General features: G+C 32.1%; 1 pseudogene; it reads right to left on the minus strand.

Moving 5' to 3' along the window:
• Positions 1-9,601: 9,601 nt before the first annotated feature.
• Positions 9,602-18,484, minus strand: part of LOC111635657 — a 37,713-nt pseudogene continuing 28,830 nt past the window's right edge.

Genomic DNA, 18,484 nt, shown 5'->3' on the forward strand with positions numbered 1-18,484 from the left:
TCGCACAATATTGCCATATGTAACCCATTTCTCATCCCCAGTCACCATCCGTTTAAGAAATGGGTCGATTTCGTTCCGTTTGGCCAAGGCTTCGCAGATGGAAATTCGATGCATCGTGTTTTTTTCTGTCAATTCGTGTGGCACCCAAACATCAAGCTTCTTTTTGAATCCAGCTTTATGCAGATGGTTTAAAACTGTTTTGTGGTCAATCTTTAGCTCCTGCGCAATGCTACGACTGCTAACGTGCCGGTCTACTTCTATAATGTCCATGATTTTATCAACATTTTCGTCAACGGGCCTACCTGTGCGAGGTGCATCTTTAACATCGAAATTAACAGAACTGAACCGACGATACCAAAATTGCACATAATTGGCTGTGACAGTATCAGGACCATAAACACCACTCACAATTTCAGCTGCCTGGCTTGCATTTCGTCTTTATCGAAGCAAAATTGTAAAACATACCTAATTTTCTCTTTGTTAACTTCCATCTTTTACACACTGTAACTCACAACTGAATTGACCAATCAAAAAACTGTAAAATAATTTTTTTTAGTACAGAATGCCAGTTTTCCAATAAGCACAAGTCTGAACTTGTGTCATCAATATTTTATGAGATATGTATCACTACAGCCATCTAGTGAAAAAATAATGGATTTCTTTTTCCCCAACCTAAATACTACACTAATAATAGATTTTTTCATACTTTTCGGTTATCCGCCCTTACAATTATCCTACCAACCCCAGTCCTCAATTAGGTCGGATAATCGAGGCTCTACTGTATTGCATTTATATAAATGCTTTCGAGTTCTGTTCAGTTTAGTTTCTCAACTACTGTACACATTTTCTAAAATGTGTATTTTACTTATGTCCACTGTTTTGCTGTTAACTGAAGACTGTGTTAAATTTTGAATTTCGTTTATTTGTTAATACGTGATTAATATTTTAGCTTTTCATGGATGAACTTTTCTGTATATGGAAAATTCATATTACATTCTATAGAATATATTCGGTCGGTTTGAATGAATATGATTGTATATGAATGATTTCTCACTTTGCCAGTTAATTATCCTAGCTACCCCTGAATTTTTTGAATTACAGCCTGCTTTGATATTTAGATGATCGGGTTTATTTAGCGTTTTTATCTTATATTAAATTTATTTAAGGAAGATCGATAATAAAGTACAGAAAATAACAAGTGAGAAAAATGAAACGATAATATAAGGAAGAGAGAAAGAAACACTGGTGATGACTTCGTAAAAAGAAATAAAGCCATAGTTCTTGAGCAAACGGTTCGTTATACAGTATATTGTTTAAACAATGTTATAAAATAATCCTTTAAAGTTATGATTTCGACGAACATTTCTATAAGATCACCGGGAGATTTTTTTTATTATTCCCTTGAAACACAGGAATATTAAACTAAACATTTCATGTTTAGTTTAATATTTATTTGTATTTTGCAAAAGTTAAAGCGAGACATCTCTCCGTTTGTATGATGGATTTTGCTTTCTGATGGTGCACGTGAACAAAACAGAAATTTTATTGTGCTTTATTTTTTTCTGTACATATCAAAAGCCTAAAACAATAATGTAATCGGCATTACTGCAGTATTCCATTGCATGATGAAATATAGCGCACAATACAGATTTCTGTGTCATAATTTTAACATTAATAACAGAATTATGCTTTTCTAAAACAGTACGTGGGCACAATACAGATTTCTGTGTCAAAATTTTAACATTAATAACAGAATTACGCTTTTCTAAAACAGTACGTTTTTTAAATGCAGAAAGTGTAGAATAATGACACGAATTAAAAGGTACAAAAAGAAAAGGGCAAATTACTAATTTTTAATACTAAATTAATTTATGATGTTTTTAGTAATATAAATTACTTATAGATTAATTTTACTTAATAGCAATGAGATGTATTCAGTTGTAGACTTTATTCCTGTTTTATGAAGGAGTTGTTCTCAGCAGGTACAACGTATATAAATTTTTATTCTAGACAATAAATATTAAGAATTGTACAAATGACATTTAAATGCATTTAAGAGGATTTTAATTAAACTTTCAATACAACAGTAGAAAAATATGCTGTAGTTGAATAATGTGTTCCTATAATGATGAAGTTGATTAAATTATCGATTTTCTTTGTCACGAACGTCCAGAAGCAAGCATAAAGTAAATAGTGCAAATGAATTTTTATCGATTTTATCAAGTAAGTAAATTAAAATTTAATTTCTTAGATGAACAAAGTTGATTTTAATGCGACTTTAACGTGCACTTCGAAAACAAGAGCTAAATTAATTTTTCAGTCGAAGTGTCACATTTGTCGTTGATACAGTACAACACAGTGTACAGAACTAAGACAATTTTCAAGAACTCTGTCGTAATTAAACCTGAGATATACACAAGTTTAAAAAAGCAAAAATGTTTTCGGTAAGTAAGATTAATACTATTTCAGAATCAAATTTACATGAAGAAACTCAAGATGCTTGGAATCCACTGCTGATATCTATGAAGCTTTGCGGTTTAAATTATACAGCAAGACGGATTACGTTATTCGAAGTGTTTACAATTGTTATTGGCATCTTGCATACAATTTACTTCAGTTTAGTTTTCGTTTATATTTTAACTGAGTTTAATACAACATATATGATGTTAAGATTCGCTTTTTCAGAATTTTTTATAGCAATTAATTTTGCATCCTCAATTCATTTTCATGCTAAGAAGAACAAAATCCGCAAACTTATCAACGATCTTTATAGACTCGAAGATTTAAATTTAGAACGTAGAATTAATCATAAATATTTAAAGATTAAAGTTATCATTATTTGGATTTGCTTCCTTGTTTACAGCATTGCGACAGCTATATTTATATCTCCCATTGAATTAAAATTTAAAACACTTGGAATTAAACTTAATCGAATTGTGGAAATCATAATACTGATTATCGATAGCGCAATGTTTTATAGATTTTGTGTAATGCCTGTTCTTTGGTTATTTCTATTGTTTATAGAAATCTGTGAAAAATTGGAAAATACTTTGGGAGCTTTATTAAATTATTCGAAAAAAGAACAAGTCTCTTTTTCACGATTACAGTCGATGCAAGAAATGTACACATATATTTTATGTGTCGTTAAGAGTTTATCAAATATTTACTCCTGGATTTTATTTTTTTGGAGCGTTTATATCGGAAGTCACCTGATATTTCTTCTACATTTATACTTCGCAGTACCTCCATCTATGAAAATAAATAAGTTAATCGAGTTTATTTTCACTTCTTTTATTCCGTTTATGTACTTTATAAATATATGTGTGTCAGCATCTCGAGTAACAAACATTGCGAATGAAATAACCAAAGGTTTCTACATGGTTTCAGTATCCAGCGATAATCACTTAATACAGAGTTTGGCTTCTCGTATATCCCTTCACGCTAAGTGTGTAGAAGATTTGCCTCATTTTACGGCTTGTGAAATGTTCACTATAAATAAAAGCTTAATTTTGTCAATTGGAAGTGTGTTCATAACATACATTATTATCCTGAATCAAATGAAATGAGAGAAAATAACAAATATCTCGGTCATTTTTTGAAGTAAGAATTACTAAATGTTATGCCACGCACATTGTCATTCTGTAACGCATATCGTACATTGTACGTTATGATTATTTTTGAATTAATAACTTTCGTATGAAAGATCGTAAATTTTGAATGATACGAAATTAAGAAGAAACATAAAACAGTGTAAATTAGTGTTTGTTCAAGATGGAATGTAAAAATGTTTAATAGATAAATATAAAAATCAAACGAACAGTTATGATTGTGTAATTAATATTATGCAGATTTGTCAAAAATAAATTAGTTGAACTGAACGTACATTAATGATGCGTTTTGCATTATGACTTGTTAACGTGTTTTATAGCAATTAATTTTGCATTCTCAATTCATTTTAACGCCAAGAAGCATAAAATTTGCAAACTTGTCAACAAGCTTCATCGACTCAAACATTTGCATTTAGAACGTTGAATTAATTAGAAATATTTAAATATATAAGTTAATGTTATTTGGATTTGTTTCTTTGTTTGCAGCATTGCTACAAGTATAGCAACACCTCTACTTTGTGATGAAATGTAAAACAGTTGGATTTAAAGTCAATCGAAGTTAGAAATTATTACATTGATTTTCGATAGCGCAAGTATACTATAGTAAGTGTACTATAGATTTCACGCAGTGCCATTTCTCTGGTTATTTTTAATATATTTCAGATGCGTTTTATAGCGTTAAATATTATGGTGTAACTTTATTTTAGGAATATGTCCGTTAGTTTTAAAAAATTTGATATTAACTGAATCACCAATACATACGTAAATAAATTTTAATAATTGCATAAAATCATCTTTCTTATACCTGAATTTTCAATAATATAGATATGTAAATAATGTTTATATATAATAATAAAATTTATAACTAATATATTTTATCGCATATAATGTTATTTCTTAAATATACATTAATTAATTAAGCAGTACAGTGTAAATGAATACGTTATTATAGCATATGCTGTAATATTAGAATACTTGTTTTGTGATGCACTACAATGTATATCGAATCTATTAATGTATGTATTTTTAACGTTTATCTCATGAAGTAAGGATACAATTTGCTATTTAAACGCTTTATCAATACAATATAATATTAATAATAAAATCTTAACATTTAAGTGCATTTGTAAGCTTTTTCTTAAATAAAATCATATAGAATTTTTTCTGTTCTTTGTAAAATTAAATGACTCTATGATTCGCTTATGACGTTATTTTATAATTTAATCAATCATTTTTAATCTGAAGTAATTCGATCATTTATTTTATTTATTAAAATTACTTTTATGACTCACACTATATAAAAATAGTGTATTCACATATCATATAGAACCATAGTTAATCACGACTTGTATAACTGATGTTTTTACTGTATATGTATTTGATAATCATTATTTAATTTTTTTGTAGGTATATATAGAAAACATAGATAAAAATCTGCGTTTGGACTTAGATAAAGTATTTCTGTTTGGTATTTCTCTAATAATGTTTAGTACAGTCATTTATATACCGGATAAACAATTCAATTTTTTGATTCAATCTGCTCAGATTTAATATTATCTACATAACCGTAAAAACGCAGACTCACTAAAATAATTATTCAATTTAAAAGTATGAACATCTTATTTCTATTAGTCAATTACAAACAGATTAGCCATGTATGTAAATATGGGTTCATATTTCCTGAAAATAATATACACGACTAATGAATGAGCAAGCCAAAAAAAGCCACTGTTTGCTATCTGGAATAAATCCTCGCTGAATAAGTTCTCGAATAAGTAATTAAAATGTAATTAAAATGTGAGGCCGCATCCTGCTTTTGTCTCACAGAACACGCGCTGTATTTACAAAGATAAGCATTTTATATAAAACATACCTTCCTACTCAAGGTGGTACTATATGTTTACATAAAATTCAAATTAAATATTTATACTCTGCCGTAGCTAACAGACAATTCGGATCTAAGAAACCTATTAATTCGTGTAAGATTTCGTGCTTTATTTACATATGTATGTTTTATTTCAGTTATCTTTTTACATAATTTATAAGTTTATGCTATTAGTTTACTGAACAATTATAGGTGTTTTAGATTTCTATATGAAGTAGTTGTATATTGATTGCAGTGAACATACTGCTGTATTAGCTTACAATGTTTTTTGATATATTTCAGGAATAAGTTGAGATTATTTAAAGAAAAGGCTTTTACATGTATTAATGAGTGTTCGTCTTGGTTTCATGAAATTTGGAATGTGGATATTTCATAATTCGAGTTGAGTTACATTCCTTTCTAGATCACGAGGCGTCGGTGATACGCCTGGTGGCATGTATTTAGCAGCATTTTTCCCGAAATTTTTCAACAAATTTCAAAAAATTTAAGTTTTCTAATTTCTTTTAAGCTGCGAAAAATGCAATAAATAACGTTCTCATTTGGCGCCGACTTTACTCGAAAAAAAAAGTCGAAAAGGTGCCGGCATGTCACATACAACGCGCAAGCTTCGCGTAGGAAAAATTCGGCAGAAAAAACACGCTCCCGATAATCGCTACCTTCGATCGCGACCATCGCCATCATCTTTTTCACTGTCAATTTTTTTTTTTGCAAAAATTTTTTTTATTTCAAGATCGATTATAGCCCAATTTTGAAGCAAAAAATCGTAGTTTATTATTACACTCAGCGAAGTTTCATTATACTTCGCGAAAAGATAGTGTTGTTGCAGGCGATAAATAACAGCGACAAACAACGAAGAAATTAATTTCGCTAATAAAAATTTTGCTAATTGTAGAATTTTTGTTTTTTGCTTAACAATTTAATTCATTTTTGTTGAAATTTCGAAAATATTATTAGTTATAAATAAGCAAATTTACGCATTTGACATCATGTCGTAAATTGCCGAATTGTTGACGGTTATAATTATTCCGGTACCCATTATTCTTTCATTGCTTCATTTCATACAAAGAAAACATTTATATCTAAACTATCAGCAAAAAATTTTGATGATCTCTATAATACAAATGTAATAACATTTGTATTATAGAGATCATCACTATAATGTAAATGTTATACATTTGTAATAATATACAGCAAGAAAACTTTGTGAATCGGTCGATTTACAACTCAGAAAGAAGCATTTGATTATACTCATAAAATAATTAAGGTTTATTGACTTTTCGCGGTAGGGATAACGCGGGGTCTGTTGACAAATTTTCTCGCAGCAGTACGAAATTTCTACTGACTTCACTTGAAAGAGTCATATTTCTTCCCCGTTTACATTTTGTTTACATTTGATATATTTACTTTTTGAATTTTTCGTATCAAATTACATCGAATTCGACGCAATAAAGCATTTGTTTGAACATAAAAATATTTTACACTGTTTAAAAGTAGTGGAAATAAAGAAAACAAAGATGTCTTTGAGATGCTATGTGAGCGAAGTATGATCAGAAAATCATGCGATCTAGGAAGGGGTAATTACATTTTAAGTAAAGTATAACTTGATTTTGGGTCTGATGTTAATAGTATTAGAGGATTTGATCCCGGGATCTCGAAAATCGGGATCCCGGGATCCCGACCACTTTTCAGTCCCAAAATTTTCGGGATGAAGTTTTCCTAATCCCGGGATTTTCGGGATTGACATCATTTTAAAAAAAGTTGCAAAATAGACTGCATGAAGCGAAACGTTCAGTGCCAGTGCTTTTAACAGAATTGCTTGCCTATCATTTTAATATAAAATACAAGAAATTTTATTCCAAGCAAGCAACAGAAATTAACCAAGCGGGCTTGCGATGCTTGCTTGGAATAAAACTTCTTGTATTTTCAACTAAAATGATAGGCAAGCAGTTCTCACTGGGTTACTTGGTAATATACTTCATTTTTGTATTTTTGAATTTTCGCGGGCGCCAATCGATTTTCTGGCGCAGTCGAGAGCACTACTCAGTGCGTTTTACCTGTCAATGTGTCAGCCATCTTGTTTTGCCAGTGTAGTTAATATAGACCCGACGCCTCTCGCTTAGGGGGGTCGACCTTAGGTGAAAAGGTTACGACCCTCGCCTTGCCCGCGATCTGTCAGGATGATGCGAGAAAGTCTTTTTACGTTTCGGGGTAGTGGTTTGCTGGACGCTGAGAGACTCACACAGAGACCGAATTTACAAAATTAACGCGTTTATTTTTAGAAAGACATGCTTACAATGATCGAAACAATCGGGATTGTAGCCTTTACTCCTACAATCCCGATCCGTGTCGACCGGACTGTTTTCTTCCATCCTCCCCGTGTCCTCGAAGCTTATAAGTATTTACTAACGATTCCTCCAACTTCCATCAAACCTAAACGCGTTTTCTCAGCAGCTGCATATATGTGCAACAAATTGAGAAGCAGACTTGGTGATGAGACACTGGATGCGTTGTTATTTCTCAGATCATATTTTCGCAATTCAAATTAGAATGTTCCTATTAGATTAGTTTTCTTTATATTTAAGAAAAATGTGACTGATTAATATTATTTTTAAATACTTTTTGCTAAGAAACTTACTTTACTACCTACTTACTAGGTTGTTATATGAAAGTAGTCTATTTAGTCGATGTTAAGAGAGATTTTTGTTAATTTTCAACGTTTATTTGCATAGTTTGTTACATAAAGGTTTTTTCAATTTATGTGAGTTTAAAGAGATCTCAGTGATGCTTAAAAAAGAATAAATTTAACATGAAACAGTGATTTTAAGTCTGGTTAGTCTGACTCTAAGTCTGATTAGTTAGAGTGATTAAATTAACTAGGTGTATACCGTAAAATACGTTGATTTTTGTCTAAATTTTGATTTTTGATTTCTGTAAGATTTTCTTATTTTTTATTAACCCTCAATACCGAAATAATCCCGGGATCACGGGATTGAATAAGTATAATCCCGAAATCCCGGGATTAGAAATAAGGACCGGGATCGAATTCCCTAATAGTATTTCTTCAGGAATTAAAGAGAATGGATTTCGTTTTTATAATATTATTTAAAGTTTTGACAGAATCTTGAAAACTAGGGTAGTACCCAAAAATTGGGAGAGTTCCCTTTTGTGTCTAGTATATAAATTGGCTCAAAATTGGTGCCTAGTAATTACAGAAAAATTTTCTTACTAACCTGTTTTTCAAAATTCTTTTGGAAAACACTGTGTTTTGGTCCATTAATTTTGGTTCATTAAGCACGTTTTCGAGAAATATATTCTACCATAGATAATGTTTTCATTTTGCATATTCTTGTTACTAAGACACTAATGAGAAAATGGCGTAAAGCATATGCCTTTTTTTGTATTCGCCCTGTGATACTGTCGATAGGAATTTAATAGAAAGAATACATATTGTCTGAGTTTTAAATTTGTTATTTTTTTTTTTTTTGCAGAATCATATAGAGAATCAAATGGGGCCGATTTTGCTCCCGTTCTTTTTTCGCAACCACCGGTGTTAGACAGGGTTGTGTTTTTACTTCTGTTTCGTTCACTTTGTTTTTAAATGATTTAATTGAATTGATAAATAATTCTGATTAAGGTATCAATAAGAACAGTAATAGTGTTAAAATATTGGCATATGCAGATGATATTGTTTTGATTACCGATTGTGTTAAAGGTATACAGAAGTTTATCAATTGTTTAGATAAGTATTTATTAAAAAATAATATGAGTTTGATACGTTCAAAATTTAAAGTTGTTATTTGTCGTAATGGAAGTACATTTTTTAAACATGAGAAATGGTGATTTAGAAATGATATAGTACAAGTAGTTTCGCAATAAAAATATCTGGGTGTAATATATTTAAGTGTAATGGAAAATATAACTCCCACATTCAGATTTCTAAAAGGAATGCTTATTGTTAGAACATTGATAAGGCAGTCCTTTAACTTATAGTTTAACTTCCTTCTAATCTAAGAGTATAAATGTACTTGTTCACTTGTTTATAACTAGGCGGCCAACTGAACAACAGTTCTCTTCTTGTCCAGTTTTGTATGAACTGGAAGAAGAGGTGTTACACCTCTTTACTCTTACGGTTTATCGCAAAACTCTTATCACATACATCACATTTGAATGGCTTCTCTCCAGTGTGCTTTCTATGATGTGCAGACAAAGCAGTTTTATGAGCAAAACGTTTATCACATACAATGCACTGGTAAGGTTTTTCTCCTGTATGAATTCTACGATGACGGGTCATGTGAAATTTACTCTATATGAACTCTATATCAGTTCATATAGAGTTTTAGTTTAGTTTTTCCCAACACTTATCTAAATAACTTTCTTAGTTTTAATATATGTAAATCGGCTAAGTTACTTAATATAAGCAATTGTCTGATCATTTTTAATTCAGTTGGTTCTTCGTGTCTGTTTTATGCTTCAGTTAATGAAGCTCAAGTTTTAGATCTGGTGTTGACTGTGTTTTCTAAAACATTATTTGGTTTACTTTGTTGTACACCAAGATACTGTATTTAATTTTTTAGTGTGTTTGTTATCGCCTATTTCTTCGAAACAATGGAGTAGAAAGTTTTAATTTTTTCAAATAAAAATGATATTTTGCGATAAAATCGAAGCAATTATTAACTGTGTTAATAATGTTATTAATATCAATGAATTAGTAAATAATTACAACAGTTGTTATATATAACAAAATTATTTTCCTTTTCAATAAGCAACTGTCAACCGTTAATGCTATAAAATTTTATGGTGTTAACTGTATGATCAAATTAGTCTTGTTTATTCAGTAAATTTAGTTTAATGAAAAATATGCAGGATAATGGCAGCTAACATAAAGGCTTGAACTACTTCACATTTAAATGCTATGCGTGTTAGAAAACACAAAAACAAAACACGAAATTCGAAATTCGCATTCCACGTATTCTATTACTCAAGATGTTTTTCAAAACATTCGTAAATTATTAGTTATAGATATTATTATTTTAAAAATATAACAGTTAAAGCAAGTTTTCAATACGTATATATAAGAATAGACTTTAATAAACGTTTTCAATAACATCGTTCATCAAATACACCAAACTCCAACAATTAGGCTACACTAAATATATTTCTCTACGTGTTCTTATGTTTTCTTTTACACTTTCTTCTGCAAAATTCTTCAAATATTAAAAAATTATTTAGCTAAATTTGGGTCTGTTTTTAGCTGTTTTAGATAGTACAGATATTAAAATGACAAAGGAATAATGGTATTTTTTATTGTAAAAAATTACGATTTATCTGCTCTACAGTATTTAATCATTATACAGTATTTAATCATGATGTCAGGAAGATAGAACTGCACAAAATATTAATGTACAGAATTACACATTTTCCATTAATTTAATATATTTAAAGAATAAATTCTGTTTATTTTACTGTATTATTGTAAAAAATGAAATATTTCTGATAATAACGATTATAGACTTTTCGACTTTGAATATTTCAATACACATAAGTAACACTACATTCATATTAAATACACCTGTTCATTTTTAGGCGATTAAAATATAAAAATAAATAAAATATTTATTGTTGTTTTATCTTATAAATTTCAGTTTTTATAAACATTTATTAATGATTATTTTAAAATCTGATATTTAATATTTTACATAAAAGTTGGAGTTTAAATACAATGTTCAACTACAATAGATAATATTTGAAAAACAAAAAGAAAGACACATTAAAATCTTAGCTTTCTGCTGAAAGATAAAAGTTAAAATTCTCCTTACTGTGAATTTCTCGTTCGTATTCTCAGCGATAATTTCATGCAAATACGAATGATTAGCGTAACATCGCACAACACTCAAAATAAATTTTTTAGATATTTTACAATTTATATTTTTGATCCGCAATCCGTGCAGTAAGATACACTTTCTGGAAACGATAAAATAGTGTTATACAATTTAAAAGCAAAAATCCGAGCAAAAGGGTGAAGGCAAGTTTCGCACAGTCGCGGTGTTTCTTTGGAATGTTGAAGAACGTGAGCTAAAAAGCTTCGTTCACATGAGAACTGGCAATCACACTTTGGACAACCTGAATTAATATGCACCCGAACATGATTAACCATTTTATCTTCTTGAGCAAAAGAAGTGCCGCATAAATAACACGTAAATTTTTCTAATATGGTATGTACTTTTTTGTGTTTATGACAACCTGATTGATATTTAAATGTTTGGTCACATATGTCGCACTTAAAACGCTTTTCTTCTGTATGCTTTGTTCGATGAACAGACAAAAAACTTTTACGTGCAAAAGATTTATCACATATATTCGCACTGATATGGTTTCTCTCCTGTGTGAGTTCTACGATGACAGGTCATATGATATTTCGTTGAAAAACATTTTTTACATATATCACATTCGAATGGCTTCTCTCTTGTGTGGGTTCTGCGATGATGGGAGAGATTACAGCTTATTGCAAAACTCTTATCACATACATTGCATTTGAATGGCTTCTCTCCAGTGTGCTTTCTATGATGTACAGACAAAGCAGTTTTATCCGCAAAACGTTTATCACATACAACGCACTGGTAAGGGTTTTCTCCTGTATGAATTCTACGATGACGGGTCATGTGAAATTTACTTGCAAAACATTTTTTACATATATCACATGCGAATGGCTTTCCTCCGGTGTGAGTTTTGTTGTGACGATTAAGAGAAGATTTGCAAGAGAAGGACTTAAAACAAAAGACACATTTGTGACTCATTGTAATGTTTGTTTAATTTGAAATATCTGAAAAATAAACAAGACTTTATGTGAAGCTGATTAAGATGATTTTGTTAAGTAAATGTGTTTATACAAAATGAAGGATCAGAATAATATTTCAATTGTAGAACCAAATTATGAGTAGCACAATAGAATTAATATAATATATATTAATTCGTACTTTGTTCCATGTATTTACATCTAAAAGAAACAATCGTAAAAAACAACACATTTCTTCTGATGCAAGTATTACTTTGAATAAAATGAGTCGTCAAATATTTATAACACCAGGAACGTATCCATTGTTACCACAATCATGCTTTGTAAATGTCTGGAAAAAAATGTACACATAGTACTAACTTAGTCATTAAATTAATATTTACACTCTAGTAGATTTTTGCAGATTTTCTCTTCAGGTAAGAGAGTTAAAACAATTATCTATGTTGATTAGTAATTCAGAAGTTAAATTTTTCGCTGTTTGTTTTAAAGAAATAAAGTTAAAGTACTTACGACATTTAAATTCAAAAGTTCTGTCTTTGATTGACTGTACTTTGACACAAATAACATTACTCACAGAACAGTAGCATGTATAAATATCTTATGAGTGTTTTTTTGGTAAAGCGACTCTTATACAAAAGTAAATAAAGGATCCAAAGCCTACCTTATTAATTCAAATGGATTTATGCTGTTGGTCACTATTATAAGGTCGATTTACTTAAATATGAGCACATTCGTTTTTGTTAATTTGCATAATAATTATTTTACGTTGAAATTATTACACCAATGAACCCTCTATAACAATCAATTTTCATACTTTTCGATAGTATACTTTCATAAATATTTGTGCTTTTTAGTTAATTAATTAAAGCTGTTACGATGGATCTTTTTATAAATGCTTGATTTATGGTTCTTTATACGAAAAACTGATTTACATAAAACTACAAAAAGAAATTACTTTTTCACCGAAAACAGTGCAGTGCATGCAGCCGAGCATGCTGTTAAGTTGCAGGGTTTATAGTTCAATTAAACATCTTGTAGACATAACATGTCAAAAATATTCCGATTTTACACCTATATTAAAAATATTAAACTACACTTAATTACAATAAATTCGGCATCTGTACAAATGTGCAAAAGTAAAGGTTTTGTAAAATGGAATGGCTACTTTGTGTATAAAACTGAATGTCCTGTTGTAAAGATTACAGTTAATGTGCCACCACTGTAAATTAAAGATGATTTCGAGTGTTTTCAACGCATATTATGTAAAATATTTGAAAGTATATGATAATACTTTGAAGATACAACCTTTTGACTTCAATTTAATAATAAAATTACACGTTTTAAGTATGTCGTTCTCGATGCATGTGTAAGTGTGGAAATTCTAGTTTATTGTTTATTATTAATGTATATATCTCAGTAACTATCTTACTAGAGATACTGAATACTTTTCAACTGAGTATCAAAATTGAAATGCCTTTGAAAAAAGCCAAAAATCATTAATATTATAATTTTGAAAATCACTTATAAAGAATCGTATTTACAGACGAACAACCGTAAATGATGCGAAGTGAGTCAGATTTACAAACACTCAGTATGGTTCAATACTTGTTAGTGTTTACAAATCAGTATAGAACCATTATCTGCTAAAACAGTCTTATTATAGATATTATATCAATACTAATAACACTATTCTGTTAATGGTTGTACTGTATTAACTGTACAAACTTAATAATTACTAAAATCAAGCCATAGCTTTAAAAATGCTGTGGATTGATTTGGCTACTGTTTAAATCACACAGCATTGTCAATGGAAAAGTGTCGCAAATGAGTAAAATTTTAGTAATATGTTTGAACAGAAGCATTTATTTTATTCTTTGGTAGTGTCCTCAGTCCTTTATGATGCAGAAATCCGAGTTTTGTAAGCATTATCCATCGTTATGTTATACTTAGATATTTATTGTCAGTTACTTTGGGTAATTATACAGTTTAATACATAAAAATTTTTAAATGCATTACTTATTTCGTTAGGGAAGAAATTAAAAATTCGTATAACAGTTACAGTTTAAACGTTTAAAAATACAATATAAATACAGCATTCAGGAAAACAAAACACTTATTGTTACATACTTCAATATAATCTAAAATAAAAAATAATACACAAAATAGGAAAACAATATAAAAGGAAGTCATTTGAAATTACAAAAACAAAATTATGAATGTCCATTTCGAAAGGATAGCTTTGAAAATGGCTGTTTGTAAATAGGTGGTCGTGGAGCTAATAGTCCGGGGATAAAGCTTCGCAGCGGCAAGCAACAGATGGTGGAAATGCTGATTTAAGTTTGAATTTTTTGATTTAAAAAGGTGTTCTGCTAGATATCCAATCATATGGTCTTCTCGTCGATCGCTGACGAGAACGTTCGACCTGACCGTGCGCCACAATCTTTTAATTGTGTTGGTATGGGCGCCTGTTTGGGGCTCAACTAAGTTATAAATGTGATTGACTGTTAGATGGCGATAGTCTTCGTTTTGGAGACAATCTTAGGCCCTCCAACAGTCACTAATAACTGTTGTCCCCGGAAGCACCCACTCCTTCAACACATTAAGTAATGTCTTCCTGTCTCGAGATTTCACAGGGACAAGGAAGGCACGTTTCGAATTCCGCTCCAAAAATCCACTGGCCTGGAATTACTCTTCCTCTGTTGTATTTCCCCTTTCCAAATTTCGCTTCGTTACTTTCCACGACTCGGTCTTCTCCTCCAATTTTCTCTGAAGTTGTAATGATATCGTGGATATAAACTTCTCTAAGGAAGGAGGCCCAATCCATCCGTGTTTGAGGAAACACCGAGTGTTTGCTGTAAAATATTTTGCCTTGAATGCGGCATGATTACAAGGTGATGAAGAAGTCTCCATAGGGTAAGGAGCGGATGACGCATATCTTGAAAAAATGTCCCACACCAAATGGATTTTAACTAATTGCAACTTGCCGCACGTTGCTTTCCTCGGCGAACTAGTTTGCCGCAACGAAATCGTCCACTTTCTCCAGCAATTAAAGGGTTGCCACACCAACCGCAATCGGTTTTGTCCCTCCAACTGCCGTGGCGTAGGAATTCTTCTTTTATCTGGGCATCCGAGAAGTCCATAACCTCGTGGAAATGCAATTCGCAGCCTGAGCAGATAGAACTCAGAGTGGCCATTTCAGAATTAAACCGACGTTCTTGGTGTTTTAATTAAATTAAAGTTTCAAATCGAAATTCTAAGGAGTATACTTTTCCAGTGATCACTAGCGTCTAACTCCTGAGCGAGCTTAGTTTATATATTAGCAATCAGTTCTAAATTATACCACCACAGCAAACAGCGCTGATGGCGCTGTTTGTTGTAGGGCTCTTGCCGGGCTTCAATAGAAACTTTATGTCCGCCTGTTTCCAGGCCGCAGGAAAGGATCCTATGGAGAGACATTTATTATAGATTTGGAGTAAAGTATCGGGGGATAAGCTAAAGGCATTTTTAACTGTTCCCGCGTTGATTCCGTCGTGACCAGGGATTTTTTTATTTTTTATTTTTTGCTTCGAAATAACATCTTTAATTTCCGAAAACACAAAGGGTGTGTTCTCATCCGTGGCGTATGGGGCCTCAATGGAGGCTCTGATTTACTTATGGTATGAATTATCCGTTCAGACGTCATTGGCACTAAAGAAGGTATTTACGAAAAGGTTGGCTATCTCTCTGTCATCGTACAGAGGTTGGCCGAGGGAATTTTTGATAGTAGTATTAAGGGGATCGATCGAAAAGTTTTTTTATTAATTTATATACACGGCCCCACGGATCAGAACAGCCCTCTGTTGTACAGAATCTTTTCCATGATTGCGTTTTTGAATCTTTGATTAATTTTTGATAACCCCTCCTCGCGTTTACATATTGCTCTCTAAGTTCTGCACGGTCTAGACCGCTGCATTTTTAAAATTTGCGTCTTAAGCGATTAACGTTGCGGCGAGAGACCGTCAATTCGTGACTTCACCAGGGGCAATGTGACGATAATTTCGTTTGCGAGGGATCGCCCCGTCCGCGGGATATTGAATGGCACTTATGTATTTTTGAACTATACTATCAATGGGGCTATTTCTAGTAATAAGATGATTTACGTCCGAAATCTGATCTGTAAAAATTTCTTCGAATTTATCCCAATTAGCTATTTTTATATTGTATTGCATTTAATCTTCCGTTTATCATCGGTATCGAGTCGATACTGATGATAAACAGAAGATTAATTAAATGCGGAAACAAGAGATTCTAATGTCATTATTTGATCATTTATGTCCTCGGAAGGAGCGAAGTACGTCGAATTCTTTATAAATTTAGACTTATTTATGCTTATAAGAACAGAGGTAAAAAAAAAACGTTCGACAGTTCCCCAATGAGCGAGGCAGAGATACCTTTGTTAAAGACTAGATTCGCGGAGGCTATACCTAAACTAAAGCAGCGGACGGCTGCCGGAATACCGAGAAGCCGAGTCGTCGGGTATGGCTCCTGTACAAGCGCGATATCGATGCAGTGGTCAAACGCGAATTTAATTAAATGGTCTGTATCAGCTGAACCGCGGTCCAAATTAATTTGTATTATTTTGATGTCCATTTTGGAGGCGAACCGACGCAGATTGCAGATACTGCTTAGTCGATGCGCGACTAAGCTTGATGTGATACTGGGGGATAGGGCATTGCCGGCTCTTGGCGCCGTGCCCCGGGTTGACTTGATCCCTCGGTGAACGACCGGTCTTGTTGTATCTGATGCAGTTTATAGATTTAAAGTTTTTCTCTTCCTCGTTGCACTGCCGGAATGAATGAGAGTCGCTCGCACATTCCGAGCAGTGGGTGTGGGCTTGACATTGGGGCCTAGTAGATCCTTACATTAAGCAGCTTTAGCACCTTTTATACGTGTAGTAAAAGTCGTAGAGCTTTTCGGTATCCCAACCGATGTACAGTTTGTCGTTTTGTTTTGCCAGAGACCTCCTCAGCTTGGCGCTGATTACTAACACCCACGATCGTTCTCTATTTTCTTCTTTGCCCAAGAAGAACGAATGTTTAATGTGCTCTGGAAGGGGAAGATGTTGTCCCCTTGCCGGAAAACGCACTCCTTTATTTCCTCATCACTAATTTCCCATCTCATCCTGAGTAAAATTATTCGTGGGTCTTTAAGCTGGTTTTTTTTTTACTTTAACCTCATTCCTTTCCTTTAGCACTTCGGCGAGTTTGTTAGCTCCTTCTGGGTTGCTACAACTTAAGGCGAACCATTCTTGATCTTTCTTACTGTGTCCATGCCGACACCAAGTTTCGAGGGATTTATCTCTTTTTCCAGAGCCTCTATTGTGACGTCTGGGTTTTCCTCTTCGTCCGTAGGAGATATTAACACCACCCTATCGCTTTATGGTCGTAGGGGCTTTTTCACGGCCTTTGCATAACTCTGTTTCTTTTTCGGGTTTTGGTGGCTCGTGGCACGTAAAGTCCCCTGGAAATCGTCGAGCTTTTTCTGTAGGTCTCGATTGGAGTCAACGACTATGCAATAGGCCTCTTTCAGTTTATTAAAAAGTATTTCTGCCTGGCTGAGATCGTAACAGGCTTTGTCTTTTAGAATTCTGCTGAAATTCCCGCTCTGTTCGAGCGTGGACCTGGCACTATCTATTTTTTCGATAAAAAGTTCACTTAGTTTGTCCACTGTCAAGGTTTCCTTGCTTTGCTCCATTGCTTTGTGTTGACTTCTCCGAATGACTTCGAATAGCTGCCCAAGCACTACGACGACTGGCGCTAGAATGGGAAACGTTAGATTGATAGATTTCAAAATGACAAAATAAAACAATGAGAGATCTGAGATTTTATACAATTATGTAATTACTGTATATTAAATAAAGATTCCCCATTTATACAAATAGCGATAGCTGTCTCTTGGTCAATGAAATGTCAGTTTTCAATATGCATGTTTTGTATTAAGACCAATAGGTTTAAACTATCAGTAGCATACAACATGCATAAGTTTTCAGTTACGGACAGCATATTTTAAGCATATCTATAAAAGAATGTCTAGTCTAGTAATTAGGCGAATTACTTGTTCTGTGATTGCTAGATTACTGTATATTAACTAATTACTTTACAATATTATTTATTTAGTTAAATCATTATATATATATATATATAATTAAAATTATTGCCA

The sequence above is a fragment of the Centruroides sculpturatus genome, unplaced genomic scaffold, assembly GCF_000671375.1.
Source record: "Centruroides sculpturatus isolate CEXI.00-Female unplaced genomic scaffold, Cexi_2.0 scaffold797, whole genome shotgun sequence".
NCBI lineage: Eukaryota > Metazoa > Arthropoda > Arachnida > Scorpiones > Buthidae > Centruroides > Centruroides sculpturatus.